Source organism: Dasypus novemcinctus, chromosome X (assembly GCF_030445035.2).
Source record: "Dasypus novemcinctus isolate mDasNov1 chromosome X, mDasNov1.1.hap2, whole genome shotgun sequence".
In the NCBI taxonomy this organism is placed as follows: Eukaryota; Metazoa; Chordata; class Mammalia; order Cingulata; family Dasypodidae; genus Dasypus; species Dasypus novemcinctus.
Window position 1 is genome coordinate 106,457,305 of NC_080704.1, and position 22,115 is coordinate 106,479,419.

General features: G+C 40.1%; 1 pseudogene; it reads left to right on the plus strand.

Moving 5' to 3' along the window:
• Window positions 1–2,327: 2,327 nt before the first annotated feature.
• On the plus strand, window positions 2,328–3,450 carry LOC101422450 (glutamine synthetase pseudogene; annotated as a pseudogene).
• Window positions 3,451–22,115: the final 18,665 nt, after the last annotated feature.

A 22,115-nucleotide genomic window follows, 5' to 3' on the forward strand; every position in this document is an offset into this window, starting at 1 on the left:
CTCTCATTTAAGATTTTATGTTTTTGTGTTTTACCCCTTTTTATTCTTAATTAATCTATTTTCTTTTTTTTTTAAGATTTTAATTTTTTATTTATTTCTCTCCCTTCCCCCCACCTCTAGTTGTTTGCTCTCTGTATCCACTCACTCTGTGTTCTTCGGTGTCAGCTTGTATTCTTGTCAATGGCACTGGGAATCTGTCTCTTTTTGTTGCGTCATCTTGCTACATCAGCTCTCCGTGTATGTGGCGCCACTCCTAGGCAGGCTACACTTTTTTTGCTCAGTGGGGCTCTCCTTAGGGGCACACTCCTTGCATTTGGGCTTCCCTATGCGGGGACACCCATGTGTGACATGGCACTCCTTGCATGCATCAGCACTGCACATGGGCCAGCTGACCACATGGGTCAGGATGCCCTGTGTTTGAACCCTGAACCTCCCACGTGGTGGGTGAATGCTCTATCAGTTCAGCCAAATCCACTTCCCTATTTATATATTTTCTTCTTCCAGGAATACCTATTGTTTATTTGTCAAATCTATAGCTTTTTTGTTTTGTAATTCACTTATTTCTGGATGAGTTTTTATCATGGCTAATTTCTTCCTCCAGTTTTTCTTAGGCTTATTGTTCTTTTTCTAGTTTATTGACTTGAAAGCTCAATTCACTTAATTTAATTTTCACTTGTTCCATCCAGGAATATCATCCACACTTTACACCAACTGGTCTATGTTGTTTAAATGTTACCAGGAAATTATGTTGTGTTGAGAGAGAGAAAGAGAGAGACCTTCAGGTCAGCCATCTCTTTCTGTAAATGAAGTTTTTTTTTTTCAATCCAGGGCCAGGATTAGGTGAGGCAAGTAAGGCAGGTTCTTTTTTTAAAAGATTTATTTTTATTTATTTATTTCTCTCCCCTCCCCCCCACCTCCACCCCCCGCCCCAGTTGTCTGTTCTCTGTGTCTATTTGCTGCATCTTCTTCATCCGCTTCTGTTGTTGTTAGCAGCACAGGAATCTGTGTTTCTTTTTGTTGCGTCATCTTGTTGTGTCAGCTCTCCATGTGGGCAGCGCCATTCTTAGGCAGGCTGCACTTTCACGCTGGGCGGCTTTCCTTATGGGGCACACTCCTTGCGTGTGGGGCTCCCCTATGCAGGGGACACCCCTGCATTGGCACGGCACTATGCATGGGCCAGCTCCATATGGATCAAGGAGACCCGGGGTTTGAACTGCGGACCTCCCATGTGGTAGATGGACGCCCTAACCACTGGGCCAAGTCCGCTTCCCTAGTAAGGCAGGTATTAACAAGTACAGGGGCAGATCCCATCTTTATTTAAAATTTTGATATTTGTATCATTGTGGATTTTTAAAATTAATTTTAATATGTGAAAATATTACATAAAAATTTATCTTGATTACTGAGGCTTTTATCAAGACAAAAAAAATTTATCTTGATTCTTCTTAAATTTTACAACTGAGGTAAATAAGTATCTTACTTTCCTCACCCCAGTCCTGCTCCTGTAATTGATTCTTTTTTTAAAAAATAATATAGCTCAATTTTTTTGTTATTAGATTTATTTATTCCCCTCATTGTCTGCACTCACTGTCTGATCTCTGTATACATTTGCTGAGTGCCCTCTGTGTCTGCCTCAAAATATGTGAGGCAAACACTGGAAAAACTAAGTAGTGGAATAGATGCATCTACAATTATAGAGGGGGACTTTAATATACCATTATCACCATTAGACAGAACATCTCAACAGAGTATCAATAAAGAAACAAAGACTTTGAATAATATATTACAGGGTCTGGACCTAATAGACATATACAGAAGAATACACCCAAATACAGCAGGATATACATTCTTCTCAAGTACACATGGATCATTCTCCAAAATAGACCACATGCTAGGCCACAGAGAAAGTCTCAATGAATTTGGAAAAGATTGAAATAATACAAAATAATTTCTCTGACTACAATGGAATGAAGCTGGTAATCTGCAAGGGCCAGAGAACCAGATTAGGCACAAAGATATGGAACTTATGTAACACACTCTTTGCTAAACAGTGGGTCAAGGAGGAAATCTCAAAAGAAATCAGTAACTACCTTGAAACAAATAAAAACGACAACACAGCATATCAAAACTCATGGGATGCAGCAAAAGCTGTACTGACAGAGAAATTCATAGCTATAAATTCATATATTAAAAAAGAACAAAGAGAGCAGAGCCGCGAATGAGAGAAGAGGTGTGCATCTGACCTGCAAACCCGGTCTCCTTGCCTCACCTGGCTCTCGTGGCCTGCCCACTCTTGGTCCTGCTCGCTGTGCAGAATGCCTTCTACCATGGCCCCCTCAGCAAGTTCCCACTTGAAAAAAGGTATCAAGCAGCTTTATATGACTCTTTCTCAGGGCAAGAAAGTCCAAGCCATATATGTATGGATCAATGGCACTGGAGAAGGACTGCACTGCAAGACCTGCACTCTGGACAGTGAGTGAGCCCAAGTATACAGAACAGCTGCCTGAGTGGAATTTTGATGGATCTAGTACTTTTCAGTCTGAAGGTTCCAACAGTGACATGTATCTCAGCCCTGTTGCCATGTTTCAGGACCCTTTCTGCAAGGACCCTAACAAGCTGGTGTTCCGTGAAATGTTCAAGTACAACCGAAAGCCTGCAGAAACCAATTCGAGGCACACCTGTAAATGCATAATGGGCATGATGAGCAACCAGCACCCCTGGTTTGGAATGGAGCAGGAATATACCCTTATGGGAACAGATTGGCACCACTTCAGCTGGCCTTCCAATGGCTTCCCTAGGCCCCAAGGCCCATATTACTGTGGTGTGGGAGCAGACAAAGCCTATGGCAGAGATATCATGGAGGCCCACTACCAGGCCTGCTTGTACACTGGCATCAAGATTGTAGGAATGAATGCTAAGGTCATGCCTGCCCAGTGGGAATTCCAGATAGGCCCCTGTGAAGGAATCAACATGGGAGACCATCTTTGGGTGGCCGGTTTCATCTTGCATCATGTATGTGAGGACTTTGATGTGATAGCAACCTTTGATCCTAAGCCCATTCCAGGGAACTAGAATGGTGCAGGCTGCCATACCAACTTCAGCACCAAGGCCATGAGAGAAGAGAATGGTTTGCAGTACATTGAGGAGTCCGTCAATAAACTAAGTAACACCAGTACCACATCCATGCCTATGATCCCAAGGAGGGGCTGGACAATGCCCAGTGCCTAACTGGATTCCATGAAACTTCCAACATCAATTATTTTTCTGCTAGTGTGGCCAACTCTGGTGCCAGTATCTGCATTCCCTGGACTGTTGACTGAGAGAAGAAGGGTTACTTTGAAGACTGCCACCCATCTGCCAACTGTGACCCCTTTGCAGTGGCAGAAGCCCTCATCTGCACAAAATCTTCTCAACGAGACTGGCAATGAGCCCTTCCAGTATAAAAACTAAGTGGACTAGACCTTCAGCCATCAAACTCCTCCAAGTTCTTCATCTGGCATCCACTTTTCCTCTCTCCTGATTGTCCTACTAGCTTTAACTCAAAGGGCAGAATATTATTCCTTATGCCCAGTTAATAACTCTTGCTTTTTTGGGCCAGGGTTGAGGGGTCAAGTTCTTAATTTCTGCACACTCATCCCACCCCGCCCCTTTTTTCCTATCATTGAAGCTTTCAAAGACTGAGGCAATAGTGCATTAGTGGGGAGGTAGGTGGGGAGACCTAACCACTGCATGCATTTAATCAGATGTGTTTGCCCAGTGGAATAGCTGTCTGGACAGAGAGCATCTGTGTTTGTGAAGGGAGAGCAGGACTTTTTCTGTGAGGTAGCTGAAGGTGAGGGGGCCTGACTGCCCTATAATTAGAACACCTCCTCCCTTTGGTGGGAAGTTCCATTTTTAAAAGATGATAAGCAACTTAGAAGTGGGAATTAGTAGAGAAAGAAGGTTAGGGAGATCAGGAGGAAAATGCTCCTGGTCTCTTGGCTGTTAGGCTTCCCTGGCTTGGGGCTAAATGCCCTACCTGAAGACAAAACTCAGAGGATTAACTGATAGATATCCCTACCTCAAGAAAAAGAAAAACTTCCTATCATTTGGTTCTCCATTTATAACACAAAGCAGAGTAGTATTTTTATATTTACACGTAAAAGCAAAAAAATTATATATATTGGTGTGTACATATGTGTGCTATTCTAAAGGCGAAACAAAAAACATTCTAAGCACCAGGAGGCAAATTTGATGCAAGTCTGGTTAGAAATAAGGGTCTCGCTTTGAGTGGGGGTGGGAGAGACATTGCTTGAAAAGTTGACTATTTAGGGTCATTATTCCTTCCCTAACACTTAAGGAGTTTGGTTTTGCCCTGTCCACCTTTCTGAAGGGAATGGAAATGGGCCCATTAACAGGTTGAAGCAGGTTACTAGCAGTGGTAGCAAATGAGTCCGGTGGCTCTGAATTAAAAGATACACAAGTGCTTGCATACACACGGGGTGTAAGTATTATGAGTTGGCTGGCCAACTTAAGCATGTTCCCAACAAAAGGGGTACTGGGGTTATTTTATGGTGGGAGTAGCATGTCACTAAAGCAGACCTTTTGATATATTTTTAAAAATTTTAAAGCAAAATAAGTTTAGATTTTAATCATATTTGTAGAGTTTCTAAGTCTTTCTGTTTTACAAAATTGCTTGTTGGCTTCAAGTCTTCCTATTTCTGCCCTGTGAAGAGATGGGGAAGGCCTGCAGTCACAAAATTGTAATTTTGTATTCTGGTGTCTTTTTCCATGAGTGCAAGGTATTCCTTTCCTTTAAGATTTCTGAAGAGGCATTTTTTTTTTCCTTTTATAATAAAAAAAGAAAAGCCAACCAAATCTTACCCTGATCACTACATTTTTCCTACTGTTCTCTGGTTATTTTCGTGTTGGCTACAGCAAGTAGGCTATGTTTTTCTCTTGCAATGACGACTTCTAATTGCCATGTACAGAATGTTCACAATTAGATAATTCCTCATTGTAAAGAAACTGTAACTGCCCAGACCAGCTCTTATAAATCAACCTAACATTCATAAGATTATAAAAAGAAAAAGAACTAAGAGCTAAAATTGAAGACCTAACTGCACACTTGGAGGAATTAGTAAAAAAATAACAAATTAACCCCAAAGGAAGAAGAAATAAATAAATAACAAACATCAGAGCAGAACTAAATGAAATAGAAAATAAGAAAGCACTAGAAAAAATAAAGAAAACCAAGAGCTGGTTCTTTGAGAAGATCAATAAAATTGACATACCCTTAGTTAGACTAACAAAGAAAAAAAGAGAGAAGATGCAAATACACAAAATAAGAAATGAAATAAAGAGTATCATAAGAGAATATTTTGAAAAATCAAATGCCAACAAGAAGGACAATTTACTTAAACATAGGACAAAAGGAAATTTGGCAGTAGAGTAAGGAGCTCCTAGAGTCAGCTCCTGCTACAGGGCAGTTAGCAAACACCCAATGCTATCTGGAGCTAGCCAGCGACTGTTTGGGGGCCCCAAGAGACCAGAAGAGAATCCTGAAACATCCTTGAAGGAATGGAAGGAGGAGACTGCCCATCTGCAGAGAAGATTCATCATCCTGGAACCCTAGCCTAGGCTTCAGGCCCACCTCTGGCAGGGAGGAGGTTAGCGGGCCATGAAACAGCCTATCCAGGTAACTGCAGGTAAGTGTGGCTGGCACACACTGATAAGCATAAGTCTACCAGGGCAACTGCAATCAACTTGGACCTTCACAGCATAGATTGCTGCCCACACCTGCAGCTCCATCTCCACCCCAGGCAGGGGAGAAAGGGATGTGAAACCTCATCAGTATCTCTGGGCAACTGCAGTCTAGGCCTCCACGACTTGGATTATTCCACACAGCTGTGACACTGTTCCTTCCCCTGGCAAAGGAGAAAGTTGGGAGAAGCTTCATTGGTCCCTAGGGCAATGAGGGCAGCTTGAGCCTCCACAGCTTATAGCACCAACTACATCCTTGGCTCCTACTGCACAACCAGCAAGGGAGAAATGATAAGAAGCCCTAAGCTAAAGAGAAAAACTACACCCAGAATAAATACTCCAGTAAACCAGATGCCAAAACACCAACAAAAAATTACAATCCATACCAAGAAACAGGAAGACATGGCCAAGTTAAAGGGACAAGATAAGCCTCCAGATGACATAAACAAATTGAGACAACTATTCACAGATGTCTAAACAAATCTCCTTAATAAATTCAATGAGATGGCTAAAGAGATTAAAGATATTAAGAAGACCTTGGATGAGCACAAAGAAGAATTTGAAAGCATACATAGAAAAATAGCAGATCTTATGGGAATGAAAGGTACAATAAATGAAATTTTAAAAACACTGGAGAGAAGCAGACTTGGCTCAATGGATAGAGTGTCTTCCTACCACATGGAGGTCTGCAGTTCAAACCCAGGACCTCCTTGACCCTTGTGGACCTGGCCTACGTGCAGTACAAGGAGTGCCATGCCACGCAGGGCTGTCCCACGCGCAGGGAAGCCCCATGTGCAAGGAGTGTGCCCTGGAAAGAGAGCCGCCCAGAGTGAAAGAAAGTCCAGCCTGCCCAGGAGTTGTGCCGCACACACAGAGGGCTGATGCAGCAAGATAACGCAACAATAAGAGACACAGATTCCCACACCCCTGACAAGAATAGAAGTAGGGCAGCGAACTCGGCCCAGTGGTTAGGGCATCCATCTACCACATGGGAGGTCCGCAGTTCAAACCCCGGGCCTCCTTGAACCATGTGCAGCTGGCCCATGCGCAGTGCTGATGCGTGCAAGGAGTGCCGTGCCATGCCGGGGTGTCCCCTGCATAGGGGAGCCCCATGCGCAAGGAGTGCGCCCCATAAGGAGAGCCATCCAGCGTGAAAGAAAGTGCAGCCTGCCTAAGAATGGCACCGCACACACAGAGAGCTGATGCAGCAAGATGACACAACAAAAAGAGACACAGATTCCTGAGCCGCTGACAACAACAGAAGTGGACAAAGAAGACGCAGCAAATAGACACAGAGAACAGACAACTGGGGTGGGGGGGGGAGGGGAGAGAAATAAATAAATAAATACATCTTTTTAAAAAAAGAATAGAAGCAGACACAGAAGAACACACAGTGAATGGACACAGAGAGCAGACAATTGGCAGAGGGGAAGGGGAGAGAAATAAAAAAAATTAAATAAATCTTTAAAAAAAACACTGGAATCATATAATAGCAGGTTTGAGGTGGCAGAAAAAGGATTGGTGCACTTGAAGAAGTGTCATCTGAATGTGAACATACAAAAGAAAAGATGAAAAGAGTAGAAAAAATTGAAAAAGGTCTTATGGAACTAAATGACAGCAAGAGATGAGCAAACATATGTCATGGGTGTCCCAGAAGAAGATGAGAAAAGTGGCAGAAGGAATATTTCAAGAAATAATGGTAGAAAATTTCTCAACCCTTTTAAAGGACATAGATATCCATGTCCCAGAAGCACAATGTACTCCCATCTGGAAAAATCAGAATAGACCAAATATGAGACACATACTAATCAGAATATCAAATGCCAAAGACAAAGAGAATTCTGAGAACAGCAACAGAAAAAGAATATCTGACATATAAAGGATACCCAATAAGATAAAGTGCTGATTTCCCACCAGAAGCCATGGAGGCAAGAAGACAGTGGTATGATATATTTAGGATACTACAAGAGAAAAACTTCCAACCAAGAATCTTATATCCAGCAAGACTGTTTTTCAAAAATAAGGGTGAGATTAGAATATTGACAGATAAACAGAAATTGAGAGGATTTCTAGCCAAGAGGCTAGATTTTGAGGAAATATTAAAGGGTATGCTAGAACCTGAAAAGAAAAGACAGGAGAGGCCTGGAAATGACTCTAGAAATGAAGATTATATCAATAAAATTAACTAAAAGTGTCAAAAGAGTGGAGAAAATAAAATATGACAGATAAAACTCAAATAGGAATAAACTTAAGCAATGATGTAAAGCCCCTGTATTCAGAAAACTGCAACACAATGTTATAAGAATTTTAAAAATGTCTAAATAACTGAAAGAACATTCCATGCTGACGAATTGGAAGATTAAATAGCATTAAGTTGTCAATTCGGGAAGCAGATATGTCTCAAGCAATTGGGTTTCCATCTACCATATAGGAGGTCCAGGGTTCAATACCCAGGGCCTCCTGGTTAAGGCAAGCTCGGCATGTGGTGAGCTGGCCCATGTGGAGCACTGCCCCATGCAGGAGTGCTACCCTGCGCAGGAGTGTTTGCCCACATGGAGAGCTGACACAGCAAGAGGAAACAACAAAAAGAGACACTAGGAGAGACAATAAGAGGCACAGCAGTCCAGGGACCAGAGGCGGCAGAAGAGAATGATCACCTCTCTCCCACTCCAGAAGGTCCCAGGATCGGTTCCCAGAACCACATAATGAGAATAAAAGGAGACATAGAAGAACACACAGCAAATGGACACAGAGAGCAGACAATGGAGGAAGGGGGGAGAAATAAATAAAATTTTATAAAAAAAGATGTCAGTTATACTCAAATTGACATACAGATTCAATGCAATCCCAATAAAAATTCCACCACCAATTCTTTTAAAAATTGAATACTCGATTATCAAATTTATTTGAAAGGGAAGGTGGTCCTGAATAGCCAGAAACATATTAAAAAGGAAAACCAAATGCTCATCTCCAGACTTTAAATTATATTACCTAGCTATAGTGGTAAAAACAGTGTGGTGCTAGCATGAGGACAGACACATAGACCAACGGAACCAAATCGATGGCTCAGAAACAGACACTAAGATGTACGGCCAAGTGATTTTTGACTAGCCTGTCAATCCCACACAGCTTGGGTATTCAAAAAATGGTGCTGAAATAACTGGATATCCATAGCCAAAATAAGGAAAGAGGACCCGTATTTCACACCTTATCCAAAATTTGACTCAAAACGGATAAAAAACCTAAAACTAAAAGCAAGAATCATAAAACTTCTAGAAGAAATTATAGGAAAATATCTTCAATACCTGGTGATAGGTGGTGGATTCTTAAAAGATGAAAGAGAAGGACTGAGATGGACTACTGATGTTTAATGTATATAAAAGTTTTAATTAGCTTTACTGCAAAAGTGTGGCAATGTATAATGTGGATGGTAACACATAGTGAGTAACAGCTAGTGTATAAATGGGGATGTGGCTGAAAATGGTAGTCTAGGGATGAAAATGCCAATTGGCAGAATACTAGAGAATAATCTAGGAACTGAATAGCACAGTAAACCAAGAGGTGGATGAGAATTGTGGTTGATGGTACAGATCCAAGAGTGTGCTCTCTAAGCTAGAGCAAATGTACATCACAACTGCAAGGTGGTGTGAATGTGGTGAAGCATGAGAAAAATACAACTGGAGTGACCTATGGACTATGGTTATCAGTAATAACGTAATATTCTTGCATCTATGCCAGAGATATACTGTGTTGATAATGGGGCAGTATGGAAAATGTGTGCAAAATGTACACTATGGATGTGGTAACAATCACATGATATTATTTTATCTGTAACAAATGTTCCACCACAGTGTGGTGTGTTGATCGATGGATGTTGTTTGGGACTTCTGCACATGTACGTGATTGTTTTATAAATTTACAACTTCTGTCATAAAAATATATTTTAAAAAATAATAGGGTGGGTTTGGGAAAAATACACCAAATGTAAGATAAGGACTATACTTAGTAGTAAGATTTTGACAATATTCTTTCATAATCTGTAACAAATGTGCCACGACAAGGCAAGGTGTTGATGGAGGGTTGATGTATGGGATCCCTATATAATGTTAAGCATGTTTGCTTTTTTTAAAATTGATTTTGTAAAAATATTACATTAAAAAAAATATATGAGGACCCATTCAACCCCACCACCTCCACCCCACCACTCCCCCCCCAGCAACACTCATTCCCATCATCATGACACATCCATTGGATTTGATAAGTACATCTCTGGGCACCTCTGCACCTCATGGTCAATGGTCCACATCATGGCCCATACTCTCCCCCATTCCATCCAGTGGGCCCTATGAGGATTTACAATATCCGGTGATTGCCCCTGAAGCACCATCCAGGGCAGCTCCAAGTCCCAAAGACGCCTCCACATCTCGTCTCTTCATGCCATTCCCCATACTCATTAGCCACCATGTCCACTTTTCCCACTCCAATGCCACCTTTTCTCTGTGGACATTGGATTGGTTGTGTCCATTGCACCTCTATGTCAAGAGGAGGCTCAGATTCCACATGGATACTGGATGCAATCCTCCCGCTTTCAGTTGTAGGCACTCTAGGCTCCATGGTGTGGTGGTTGTCCTTCTTCAACTCCATCTTAGCTGAGTGAGGTGAGTCCAATAAATCAGATTGTAGGTGCTGGAGTCTGTTGAGGCTCAGGGCCTGGCTATCACATTGTCAGTCCAGAGATTCAGATACCCTAACTATACCTTAAACTCCAACACCAACTACAACTCCAGCACAGTAGCATGAAAGTCTTATGAAGAGAGATCCCATCTGAGTCCAGATTCATCACGCATAAACACCAGCTCCAAAGAAGGGCCATCTGACATGGCAGTGAACCCCATCTGCCATGACCATAGCACCCATGGGTCTCTTTAGCCCTCAAAGGAACCAATACCTGGGGGTTGTATCTACTTTATCTGTCTCTTAGACTCTGCTCAGTTCTGCATAAGGGCAATCCTTCTGACAGCCTCCAGACTCTTTTTTAGAGACCCGTAGCCTTATAAACTCATTTCTCCTTTCCATTTCCGCCTTACATTAGGTTAAACACCATTTTAAAGTCATGTTATTTTATGTAGACAGGGATATTCTGCTGATCCGCATTGAACCTTCCATTCAAGGTCATTTTCCAGTTGCATCATCAGTTGGTAGTTGATAGTGATCCCTCGGTGCCAGGGAGGCTCATCCCTGGGAGTCATGTCCCACGCTAGGGGGAATGCATTGCATTTACATGCTGAGTTTGGCTTTGAGACTGGCCACATTTGAGTAACATGAAGGCTGTCAGGAGGAAATTCCCAGGCATAATGCTGCTCTAGGCCTTGTTCTTATTTCAGGCATATCAGCTCACAAGCATAGTCATTAGTGTCAGGGGCTCACTGTTGGACCCTCATTCCTTCCCGGTCCTTGCCGCTGCACCTGGGAGACTGTCGCTGCTCCCCTAGGGACCACGACAGAGCACCACCAGCCAGGAACCCAGTACCCCCGCAGCTGTAGTTTTTAATTGTTGCCACTATGAGTATATCCAAACATTACCATGCACCCTGGACATATGTCCTGTATAGCTCCCTGTCAGCCATATATCACCTGTCAATAGTATCCTATACCAGTATTCCTCCATTGCCATTGTTGAACCACTCTGTGATCCAGAACTTCCTGAAAATTGAAGCCCAATATAGTGTCAGGATCCCTTACTAGCAAAATGGCATATAGTGATGGGTTTAAAGGTTAGATATAGAATAAGTGTTGACTTGGAAAAAATTCTACATCCTATCTTTTTCTTTTTTTTTTCCCCTAATTATTGAACTTCTCTTAACAAGAGCCCTAGACCACAGCAATTCATATATATAATATACAGCACTCCCACACATCCACCACAAAACCTTTTCCCTTCCACATCAATACTCTTACACCCTATTCACATCATATATACTTAGAGATGTACAGAGTCAGAGACAATAGCTTTCAAACAAGGTGACATCTGTGCTTACATTGTGGTGCATACTTTAGGATACACAGTTTTCTAATTTTTTAGTTATCCTATGTTTTACATTATGGTTTACATTAATAGTCTGTCGTCTCCTATATGTTATGGTGTAGTATTACATGTTTTATATCCATCCTTATGTACTCTTGCAAAACTCCTCTCTTACCCCCCATTTACCTTGGATCCACACATTTAACATCCATATTCCCATCCACCTTGGTGCCCACAGTGACAGCCAACCTCCGTTTCCCGAGGAGCCACGTCCAGAGAGAGTTGGAATAGTGTTCAGGGCCTAACTTGCTCAACTGCCCCAATGCCCTGGGAGCCACCCTTTCTTTCAAGAGATACAGTTCCCTCTATTTGATGGCATTAGTCCTCCCCAGGATGTGGGTCCACCCCCACTCTCACTACTTGGGTCTCCACCCAATGGTGCTACCCACTCTGGCAAAATGAGCATTCAGACATTCCCCAGGAGCCTGTCCCGCATCGGACCATCCCCTCCGAGCATTCTAAACAGGTAACCCTCTTAATTATATTTTGATACGATTTTCTCGGCATTTTACTCTCCACCAACACCTGACACTCTCCTATGTTCGTATGCTACCCCTCCCTCCCACCACTTTTGAGCAATATTACCCATCCGCCCATCCCCAGCAACCCTCAAACCCGCAAAGCGCCTCCCAAAGGTAACCCCTTGCCCCCATTTTATCTCTTCTTTGTGTTCATACTTACCACCAGCTCGTCATAAATTCCACCCCTGCAGACGTCGGCTCACATCCTTCCTCCACCCTCCGATTTCCTGTAAGCCTATCGTTCAGTCTCTTGCTCTCTGAGGCAGCTTGCTTATTTCATACCATTGAGGTCATGTAGTATTTGTCCTTCAATGCCTGGGTTGCTTCACTCAACATAAGGTTCTCAAGATTCATCCATGTTATCACGTGTGTTTGTAGTGTATTTGTTCTTACAGCCGAGTAGTATTCCATTGTGTGTATATACCACATTTTATTGATCCACTCATCTGTTGATGGGCATTTGGGTTGATTCTAACTTTTGGCAATAGTGAACAATGCTGCTATGAACATTGGTGTACATATATCGGTTTGTGTCCTTGTTTTCAGTTCTGCTGGGTATATACCCAGCAGTGGTATTGTTGGGTCATATGGCAAATCTATGGCTACTTTATTGAGAAACCACCATACTGTCCTCCAGAATGGTTGGATCCTTCTGCATTCCCACCAGCAGTGGATGAGTGTTCCCCTTCCTTCACATCCTCTCCAGCACTTGTATTCTTCTGTTTTTTTCATAGCTGCCAATCTTATGGGTGTAAGATGGTATCTCATTGTAGTTTTGATTTGCATTTCCCTGATAGCTAGAGATTTGGAGCATTTTTTCATGTGCTTTTAGCCATTTGTATTTCTTCTTTGGAGAAGTGTCTGTTTAAATCTTTTTCCCATTTTTTAAATGGGTTGTTTATCTTTTTATTTTCAAGATATAGGAGTTCTTTATATATGCAAGTTATAAGTTTCTTAACAGATATGGTTGCCAAATATTTTCTCCCACTGTGTGGGCTCCCTTTTTACTTTCTTGACAAACTCCTTTGAGGTGCAGAAGGCTTTAATTTTGAGGAAGTCCCATTTATCTATTAGTTCTTTTGCTGCTCGTGCTTTTGGTGTGATATTCATGAAGCCATTTTCTATTACAAGGTCCTGTAGATGTTTCCCTACACTGCTTTCTAAGGTTTTTATGGTCTTGGCCTTATATTTAAGTCTTTGATCCATCTTGAGTTGATCTTTGTATAAGGTGTGAGATGGTAATCCTCTTTCATTCTTCTACATATGGCTATGCAGTTCTCCAGACACCATTTGTTGAATAGGCCACTCTCTCCCAGTTGAGAGGGTTTGGTGGCTTTATCGAATATTATGTGGCTATATATGTGAAGTTCTATATCAGAGCTTTCAATTTGATTCCATTGGTCTGTGTGTCTCTCCTTATGCCAATACCATGCTGTTTTCACCACCGTAGCTTTGTAGTATGTTTTGAAGTCAGGTAGTGTGATTCCTCCAATTTCGTTTTTCTTTTTCAATATGTCTTTGGCTATTCGGGGTCTCTTTCCTTTCCAAATAAATTTCATAGTTAGTTTTTCTAGTTGCTTAAAGAAGGTTGTGTTGATTTTTATTGGGATTGCATTGAATGTGTAGATCAGTTTTGGTAGGATAGACATCTTAATAATATTCAGTCTTCCTATCCATGAGCAAGGAATATTCTTCCATTTCTTTAGGTCTTCTTTGATTTCCTTGAACAGTCTTGTATAGTTCTCGGTGTATAAGTTTTTTACCTCTTTAGTTAAATTTATTCCTAAGTATTTGATTTTTTTATTTACTATTGTGAATGGTATTTGTTTCTTCATTTCCTCCTGATCTTGCTTATTATTGGTGTATAGAAATGCTACCGATTATTGCGCATTGATCTTATAACCTGTGACTTTACTAAACTCATTTATGAGTTCTAGAAGCTTTTTTGTAGATCTCTCAGGGTTTTCTATGTATAGGATCATGTTATCTGCAAATAGTGAAATTTTGGCTTCTTCTTTTCCAATTTGAATGCCTTTTATATCTGGTTCTTGCCTCAGTGCTTGAGCAAGTACTTCTAAGACAATGTTAAATAGGAGCGGAGACAATGGGCATCCTTGTCTTGTTCCTGAGTTTAGAGGGAAGGATTCTAGGATTTCTCCATTGTAAACAATGTTGGCTTTAGGTTTTTCGTATATACTCTTTATCATGTTCAAAAAATTTCCTTGTATTCCAATCTTTTGGAGTGTTTTTATCAAGAAAGGGTGCTGTATTTTGTCAAATGCTTTTTCTGCATCTATAGATATAATCATGTGATTTTTTTCCTTCAATCTGTTTATATGGTGTATTACGTTGATTGATTTTCTTATGTTGAACCATCCTTGCATACCTGGGATGAATCCCACTTGGTGGTGGTGTATAACTCATTTAATGTGTTGTTGAATACGATTAGCAAGTATTTTGTTAAGTATTTTTGAGTCTAGGTTCATTAGAGAAATTGGTCTGTAATTTTCCTTTCTTGTGGTGTCTTTGTTTGGCTTTGGTACTAGGGTAATTTTGGCATCATAGGAGTTCGGCAATGTTCTTTCTGTTTCGATTTTTTGGAATAGTTTCAGCAGGATTGGTGTTAGTTCTTTCCGGAATGTTTTGTAAAATTCACCTGTGAAGCCGTCTGGCCCTGGGCTCTTCTTAGTTGGGAGATTTTTAATAACTGATTCTATCTCTCTGCTTGTGATTGGTTTGTTAAGATCATCAATTTCTTCTTTTGTCAATATGGGCTGCTTATGTGGTTCTAGGAATTTGTCCATTTCCTCTAAATTGTCATTTTTGTTGGAATATAGTTTTTCAAAGTATCCTCTTATGATAGTCTTTATTTCTGTTGGGTCAGTGGTGATATTGCCTTTCTCATTTCTTATTTTGTGTATTTGCATCTTCTCTCTTTTTTTCTTTGTTAGTCTCGCTAAAGGTTTGTCAATTTTGTTGATCTTCTCAAAAAACCAGCTCTTGGTCTTGTTTATGTTTTCAAGTGCTTTCTTATTTTCTATTTCATTTAGTTCTGCTCTTATCTTTGTTATTTCCTACCTTCTTCTTCCTGTTGGGTTACTTTGTTGTTGTTTTTCTAATTCCTTCAAATGTGCATTTAGTTCTTCAATTTTCCCTCTTTCTTCTTTTTTTGATATATGAATTTATGGCTATAAATTTCCCTCTCAGTACTGCTTTTGCTGCATCCCATAAATTTTGGTATGTTGTGTTATCATTATCATTTGATTCAAGGTAGTCATTGATTTCTTTTGAGATTTCCTCTTTGACCCACTGTTTTTCTAAGAGTATGCTGTTTAATTTCCAAATCGTGATGTGAAACCTGGGCTTCTGTCCCTTGCAAATTTCCAGCTTGACTCCACTGTGGTCAGAGATATTGTTTTGTATTATTTCAATCTTTCTGAATTCATTCAGCCTTTCTTTGTGGCCTAGCATATGGTCTATCTTGGAGAATGATCCATTGCACTTGAGAAAAATGTATATCCTGCTGTGTTTGGGTGTAATGATCTATATATGTCCATTAGATCCAGCTCCTCTATTATACTGTTCAAATGTTTTGTTTCTTTAGTGATTATGTTTTGAGATGTTCTGTCCAGAGTTGATAGTGGTGTATTAAAATCCCCCACTATAATTGTAGATGCATCTATTGTTTCACTTAGTTTTTCCAGCATTTGCCTCACGTATTTAGAGGCGCCCTTGTTAGGAGCATAAATATTTATGATTGTTCAATCTTCTTGACAGATTTTCCCTTTCACTAAAATGTAGTATCCTTCATTGTCTCTCACAATTGTTTCACATTTAAAGTATATTTTGTCTGATATTGATATAGCTACTCCTGCCTTTATTTGGTTATTGTTTGCTTGTATGATTGTTTTCCAGCCATTCACTTTCAATCTCCATGCATCTCTGGGTCTAAGATGTGTCTCTTGTAGACAGCATATGGATGGGTCATATTTCCTTATCCAATGTCCCAGGCTGAATCTTTTGATAGGTGAGTTTAATCCGTTGACATTCAGTGTTATTACTTTCAAGGAATTATTTGTGTTAGCCATATTTTGATTGGATTTGTGTTTATCATATTTTGTTTGTATTTTTTTCCCTTCTCTTTTTGTCTTTTTTTGTTGTTTTTTTTTTTTTGTTGCTCTTATACTCTCCTCCAACTTTGCCTGTCCTGTTTTTTCCTTTCTTCCTGCAGAACTCCCTTTAGAATTTCTTGAAGGGGAGGTTTCTTGTTGGTATACTCTTTCAGTTTCTGTTTGCCTGCAAATATTTTGAATTCTCCATCATGTTTGAATGCTAGTTTAGCTGGATAGAGTATTCTTGGTTGGAAATTTTTTCCCTTTTAGTACCTTGACTATATCATACCACTGCCTTCTTGCCTCCATGGTTTCAGATGAGAAATCAGCACTTAATCTAATGGAGCTTCCCTTGTATGTGATGGTTTTCTTTTCTCTTACTGCTTTTAGGATTTTCTCTTTGTCTTGAGCATTGGATAATTTGACAAGTATATGTCTTGGGGTGGGTCTGTTGGGGTTTATGACCAGTGGAGTGTGCTGTGCTTCTTGGATATGTACATCTGTCTCTTTCAGTAGATTTGGGAAGTTTTCAGCCATTATTTCCTGCAACACTCCTTCTGACCCCTTTCCCTTCTCTTCTCCTTCTGGAATGCCTATAATACGTATGTTTGAGCGTTTTGCATTGTCATTCAGGTCCCTAAGTCCTAGCTGGATCTTTTCTATCTTTTTATCGACCCCTTCTACTATCTGTTTGATTTCTGATGTACTGTCTTCCACATCACTAATTCTCTGCTCTGCCTCTTCTAGTCTGCTGATATGCTGCAAGTGTATTTTTGATTTCTTGAACTGTGGTGTTCATTCCCATCATATCTGTTATCTTTTTGCGTATTTCTGCAATTTCCCCTCCAAGTGATGTCTTCATGTTGTTAACCTCTTTCATTACTTCATCAAATTTGTCGGTGATAAATGTTCTGAGATCTTTCATTGCTTGTGCAAAGTTCTGCTCCCCTTCCTGATTTTTGGTTTGTTGATTGGATTCAGCCATGTTTTCCTGATTACTGGTTTGGTTTGTAGATTTTTGTTGCTTTCTGGTCATTATTTAATCTTGATGGATTTAATCAGTTCCTTAGCTTCTTTGTCTACTCTTGGAGATTAATTAGCTGTTGTTTTTGTGTAAGTGTTATATCTTCTCTTTGTCACTTTGTTCTTCTTATTCTAATTTCTTGTTGTTGGTTAAGTTCACTTTAAAGGAAAGTATTAGTGCTGGGGAAAGGCAATCGTGTAAGCAAGGGAAAAGTGTAAAGTAGTATTGGTGATATATGTTAACAAAGCAAGAATATGAGATCTGGGAGGATGGAAGTTAGATTCATGAAAATTGTGTAGAGTTATAGCAGTAGGTAGAGTACCTATTATGAGGTAGATGATTGAATATGGGAGGAATATGGTATGATCTAAAAAGCTATTGTTTTCGTGAGAGAGGGAAAAAGAAAAGAAAGGTAATAGTTTCAAGAGTGGATAACAGACAGAAAACAAAACAAAGGTATTAGAAATTAAGACTTAGACACTTCGTGGATCAAAGAAAGGGAGGTGGGAGGTGGAATATAGGAGAGACAGTAGATGATGGCGGATATCAAGATGTAGGGGAAAGAGGATAGTGTAGGTAGCCTAAATCAGTTCACACAGAAATGAGGCAGTGGAGGATGAGAAAACCCCAGCAAATGTGAGGTGTTTCCTGCCGCACCTATTGTGTAATTGAGTTAAAATAAAATAAGTAGAAGATGAGGGACATGAGGGAGAGAGAAAACAGAAAAAGAAAAAAAAAGAAAAACATTTTAAAAAGGGGGGGAAGAGAAGAAAGGAAGAAAGGAAAAGGGGGTGAGCAAAGGGTGGGGAACAGGTAGGGGAAAGAAAAAAAACAGATATACACAAACCACAATTAAAAAACCAACTACACAACAACAACCACAAAAAAAAACCCTAAATAACTCAATAAAAAAAAGACTTTGGGGGATACCCTGTGAGAAAAGACTAGGGGATAATGCGATGTTAGCAATCAGGACATTAAAAAAAGTAAAAAATAAGACAAAATGAAAATAAAAACAAAACAAAATGAAACGATAAAAAACGCCAACGTTGAAGGCTAGGGCACTCAAGGACCTCAGATGGACCTCAGGGCGTGATGGATTCAGGGGTGGAAAGTCTGAGATATTAAAGACTCAAGAGGTGTGATTCTCTGGGGTGTGGGCCACCAGAGTTTAGGGGATTCAGACCTGGCAATCTCCAATCTGGTCAACAGGAAGCCTAGGAGCCCCGCAGTGTAACACAGCCCTCAGGGATCCCCACAGCTGGGTGCCAGCCCTATGGGGGAAGTCAGATCTGCAAACTCTATATTATGTCTGAACCCTGCAATTCACTTACTTAGTAGTACTCATTAATGTGGGTATATTGTCACTTCAGCTTTTTGACAGCTCTTGCCCTGTGCTTCCACAACACTGCCACTTGAGGGCGCCTTTACACCGCAGTCACTTTACTGGCACAGCTCCGAAGCCCGGCCTGTGACTCCGAAAACAGATTCCAAAACCGGAATTCCCAAGCTTCGCAAAATATTCCCTAATCGGCTTCCAGACGTGTCCCCCTCCCTCGCTGCACCCTGAAACAACTTCCCAATTACGTCCCTTTATTGCCTACAGCCTAATTCGGTTGCAGATCGGCAGCCAGGCTTGTGGGGGCGGGGCTTCTGGCGGAAGCGCTATTATTTGTGTCCGCAATCAAAAATTTTCCCCCGCTTCACAACAAAACACCGTCTATCTCCCCAAATCAATCCGCAAAGGCGACCCGTCGCATCAACCCGCCAACAGCCCACCCAGGACTCGCGAACTCCCCAGCACCGCAGAGCCACCAAAAAGCTGAGCCGCTGTGCGGCACCGCGGCTCCACCCACCCCCAAGAGGGAGGAACCCATGTGCAGGTCTCACCTCCGGGCAATAGAACCCAAATTATATCTTATAGACCAATCCTCTCCATTACCTTTCCACCAAATCGATGTCCAGACACTTCCTGCCCTGCAAAAATCCCGAAAAAGCTCCGCCTCGCAGAACCTCCAGCCGCGCCCAGCCATCTCTTCCCAGGAGAGACCGCAAGGCAAGCTCACTCAGCAACCGTCTAGGAAACTCCGCCTTTTAGCATGTTTGCTTTGTAAGCCCACAACTTTTACTTATTGTTTATGTATGCTCATATATAAATGATATAAAGATAAGAATAATAATAGGGTGGGTTGGAGGAAATACTTTGTTAGTAGTAATATTTTGACAATGCCCTTTAATCATTATTTTAAAAATTTAACAACAATGCAAGATATTAGTGCTGGGTGACTTATGAGAATCCTGTATGATGCTATGTATGTTTTGTAAGTTCACAACTATTACTGTACACTTATTGTTTATGTATGTTTTTGTGTGGGTTATATACTTCAATAAATATTTTAAAAATTAAAAAAATCACTTGAAAAAAAAGGACAATTTTGAGGAAATGTACAAATTCCTAGAAACACATAGGTGCTCTAGGATAAAGAAGATTTTGATGATCTCAACAAATCAATCACAAGTAAAGAGATAGAATCAGTCTTTAAAAACCTCCCAGCTAAGGAGAGCATGGGGCCATACAGCTTCACAAGTGAATTCTATCAAAAAGTCCAGAAAGAACAAATACCAGACTTTCTTAAACTTTTCCAAAAAACTAAAATACAAGGAACATTGCCTAAATTATTCTATGATGCCAACATTACCCAAATCATTCTATGATGCCAACATTACCCTAATATCAAAGCCAACCAAAGACAGCACAAGAAAGGAAAATTACAGACCAATCTCTCTATTGAATCTAGATGCTAAAATCTTCAAAAAAATATTTGCTAACCATAGTCAACAACACATCAAATGAATTATACAACATGACCAAGTGGGTTTCATTCCTGGTATGCAAGGATGGTTCAACATAAGAAAATCAATCAATGTAATATACCACATAAACAGATAAAAAAAAAAGACCACATGATCATGTCTATAGATGCAGAAAAAGCATCTGACAAAATATAGCACCCTTTCCTGATAAAAACACTGCAAAAGATAGGAATAAAAGGAAACTTTCTGAACATGATAAAGGGTATATATGAAAAACCCACAGCTAACATCATTTACAATGGTGAATTCATAAAACTTTTCCCTCTAAGATCAGGAACAAGAAAAGGATGCCCATTATGACCCCTCTATTTAACACTGTTTTTGGAGTACTCGGTCAAGCACTGACACAAGAAACAGATTTTTAAAAGGCATTCAAACTGGAAAGGAAGAAGTCAAAATTTCATTATTTGCAGATGACATGATCCTATACATACAAAATCCTGAGACATCTAGAACAAAGCTTCTAGAACTTATAAATGAGTTCAGTAACGTCACAGGTTATAAGATTAATGTGCAAAAATGAGTAGCGTTCTGTACTTCAATTATGAGCAACCTGAAGAGGAAATGAAGAAAAAAAATACCATATACAATAGTAAATAAAAAGATCTAATACCTAGGAATATATTTAATTAAAGATGTAAAATACTTATACACAGAAAACTACACAACACTGTTCAAGGAAATCAAAGATGACTTAAATAAATGGAAGAATATTCCCTGTTCATGAAGAGTAAATATCATTACGATGTCTATCCTACCCAAACTGATATACAGATTAAGGCAATCCCAATAAAAATCAACACACCATTTTTTAATGAACTAGAAAAGCTATGAAATTTATTTGGAAAGGAAAGAGGCCCCAAATACCAAAAACATATTGAAAAAGAAAAATGAAATTGGAGGAATCACACTACCTGACTTCAAAACATACTACAAAGCTACAGTAGTGAAAACAGCATAGTACTGGCACAAGGAGAGACATACTGACCAATGGAACCGAACTGAAAGTTCTGATATAGATCTTCACATATACAATTACTTGATATTCGACAAGGCCACCAAGCCCACTCAACTGGGAGAGAATGACCTCTTCAACAAATGGTGCTTGGAGAACACGATATACATATACAAAAGAATGAAAGAGGATTACCATCTCACACCTTATACAAAAATCAACTCAAGATGGATTAAAGACCAAAATATAAGAGCCAAGACCATAAAATCCTTGGAAAACAAAGTAGGGAAAACATCTAGAGGACCTTGTAATAGGAAATGGATTCATGAACTTCACACCCAAAGCATGAGCAGAAAAAGAACAAATAGATAAATAGGACCTCCTCAAAATTAAAGCCTTTTACAACTCAAAGGACTTTGTCAAGAAGGTGAAAAGACAGACCACCCAATGGGAGAAAATATTTGGTAATCACATATCTGATAGGAGACTAATATCCTGCATATATAAAGAAATCTTATATCTTGAAAATAAAAAGACAAACAACCCATTTAAAAAATGCGCAAGAGATTTGAACAGACATATCTCCAAAGAAGAAATACAAATGTTTAAAAAGCACATGAAAAGATTCTTGAAATCTACAGTTATTAGGGATATGCAAATCAAAACTAAAAATGAGATACCATCTTACACCCTTAGCAGTTTGAAATGGTAATGAATTCCAAAAATAGATATTGGATTATGTTTGTAATTTGGTCTGTACCTGGGCATGATTGAGTTATGACTGGGGCTTTCATTGGGCCAC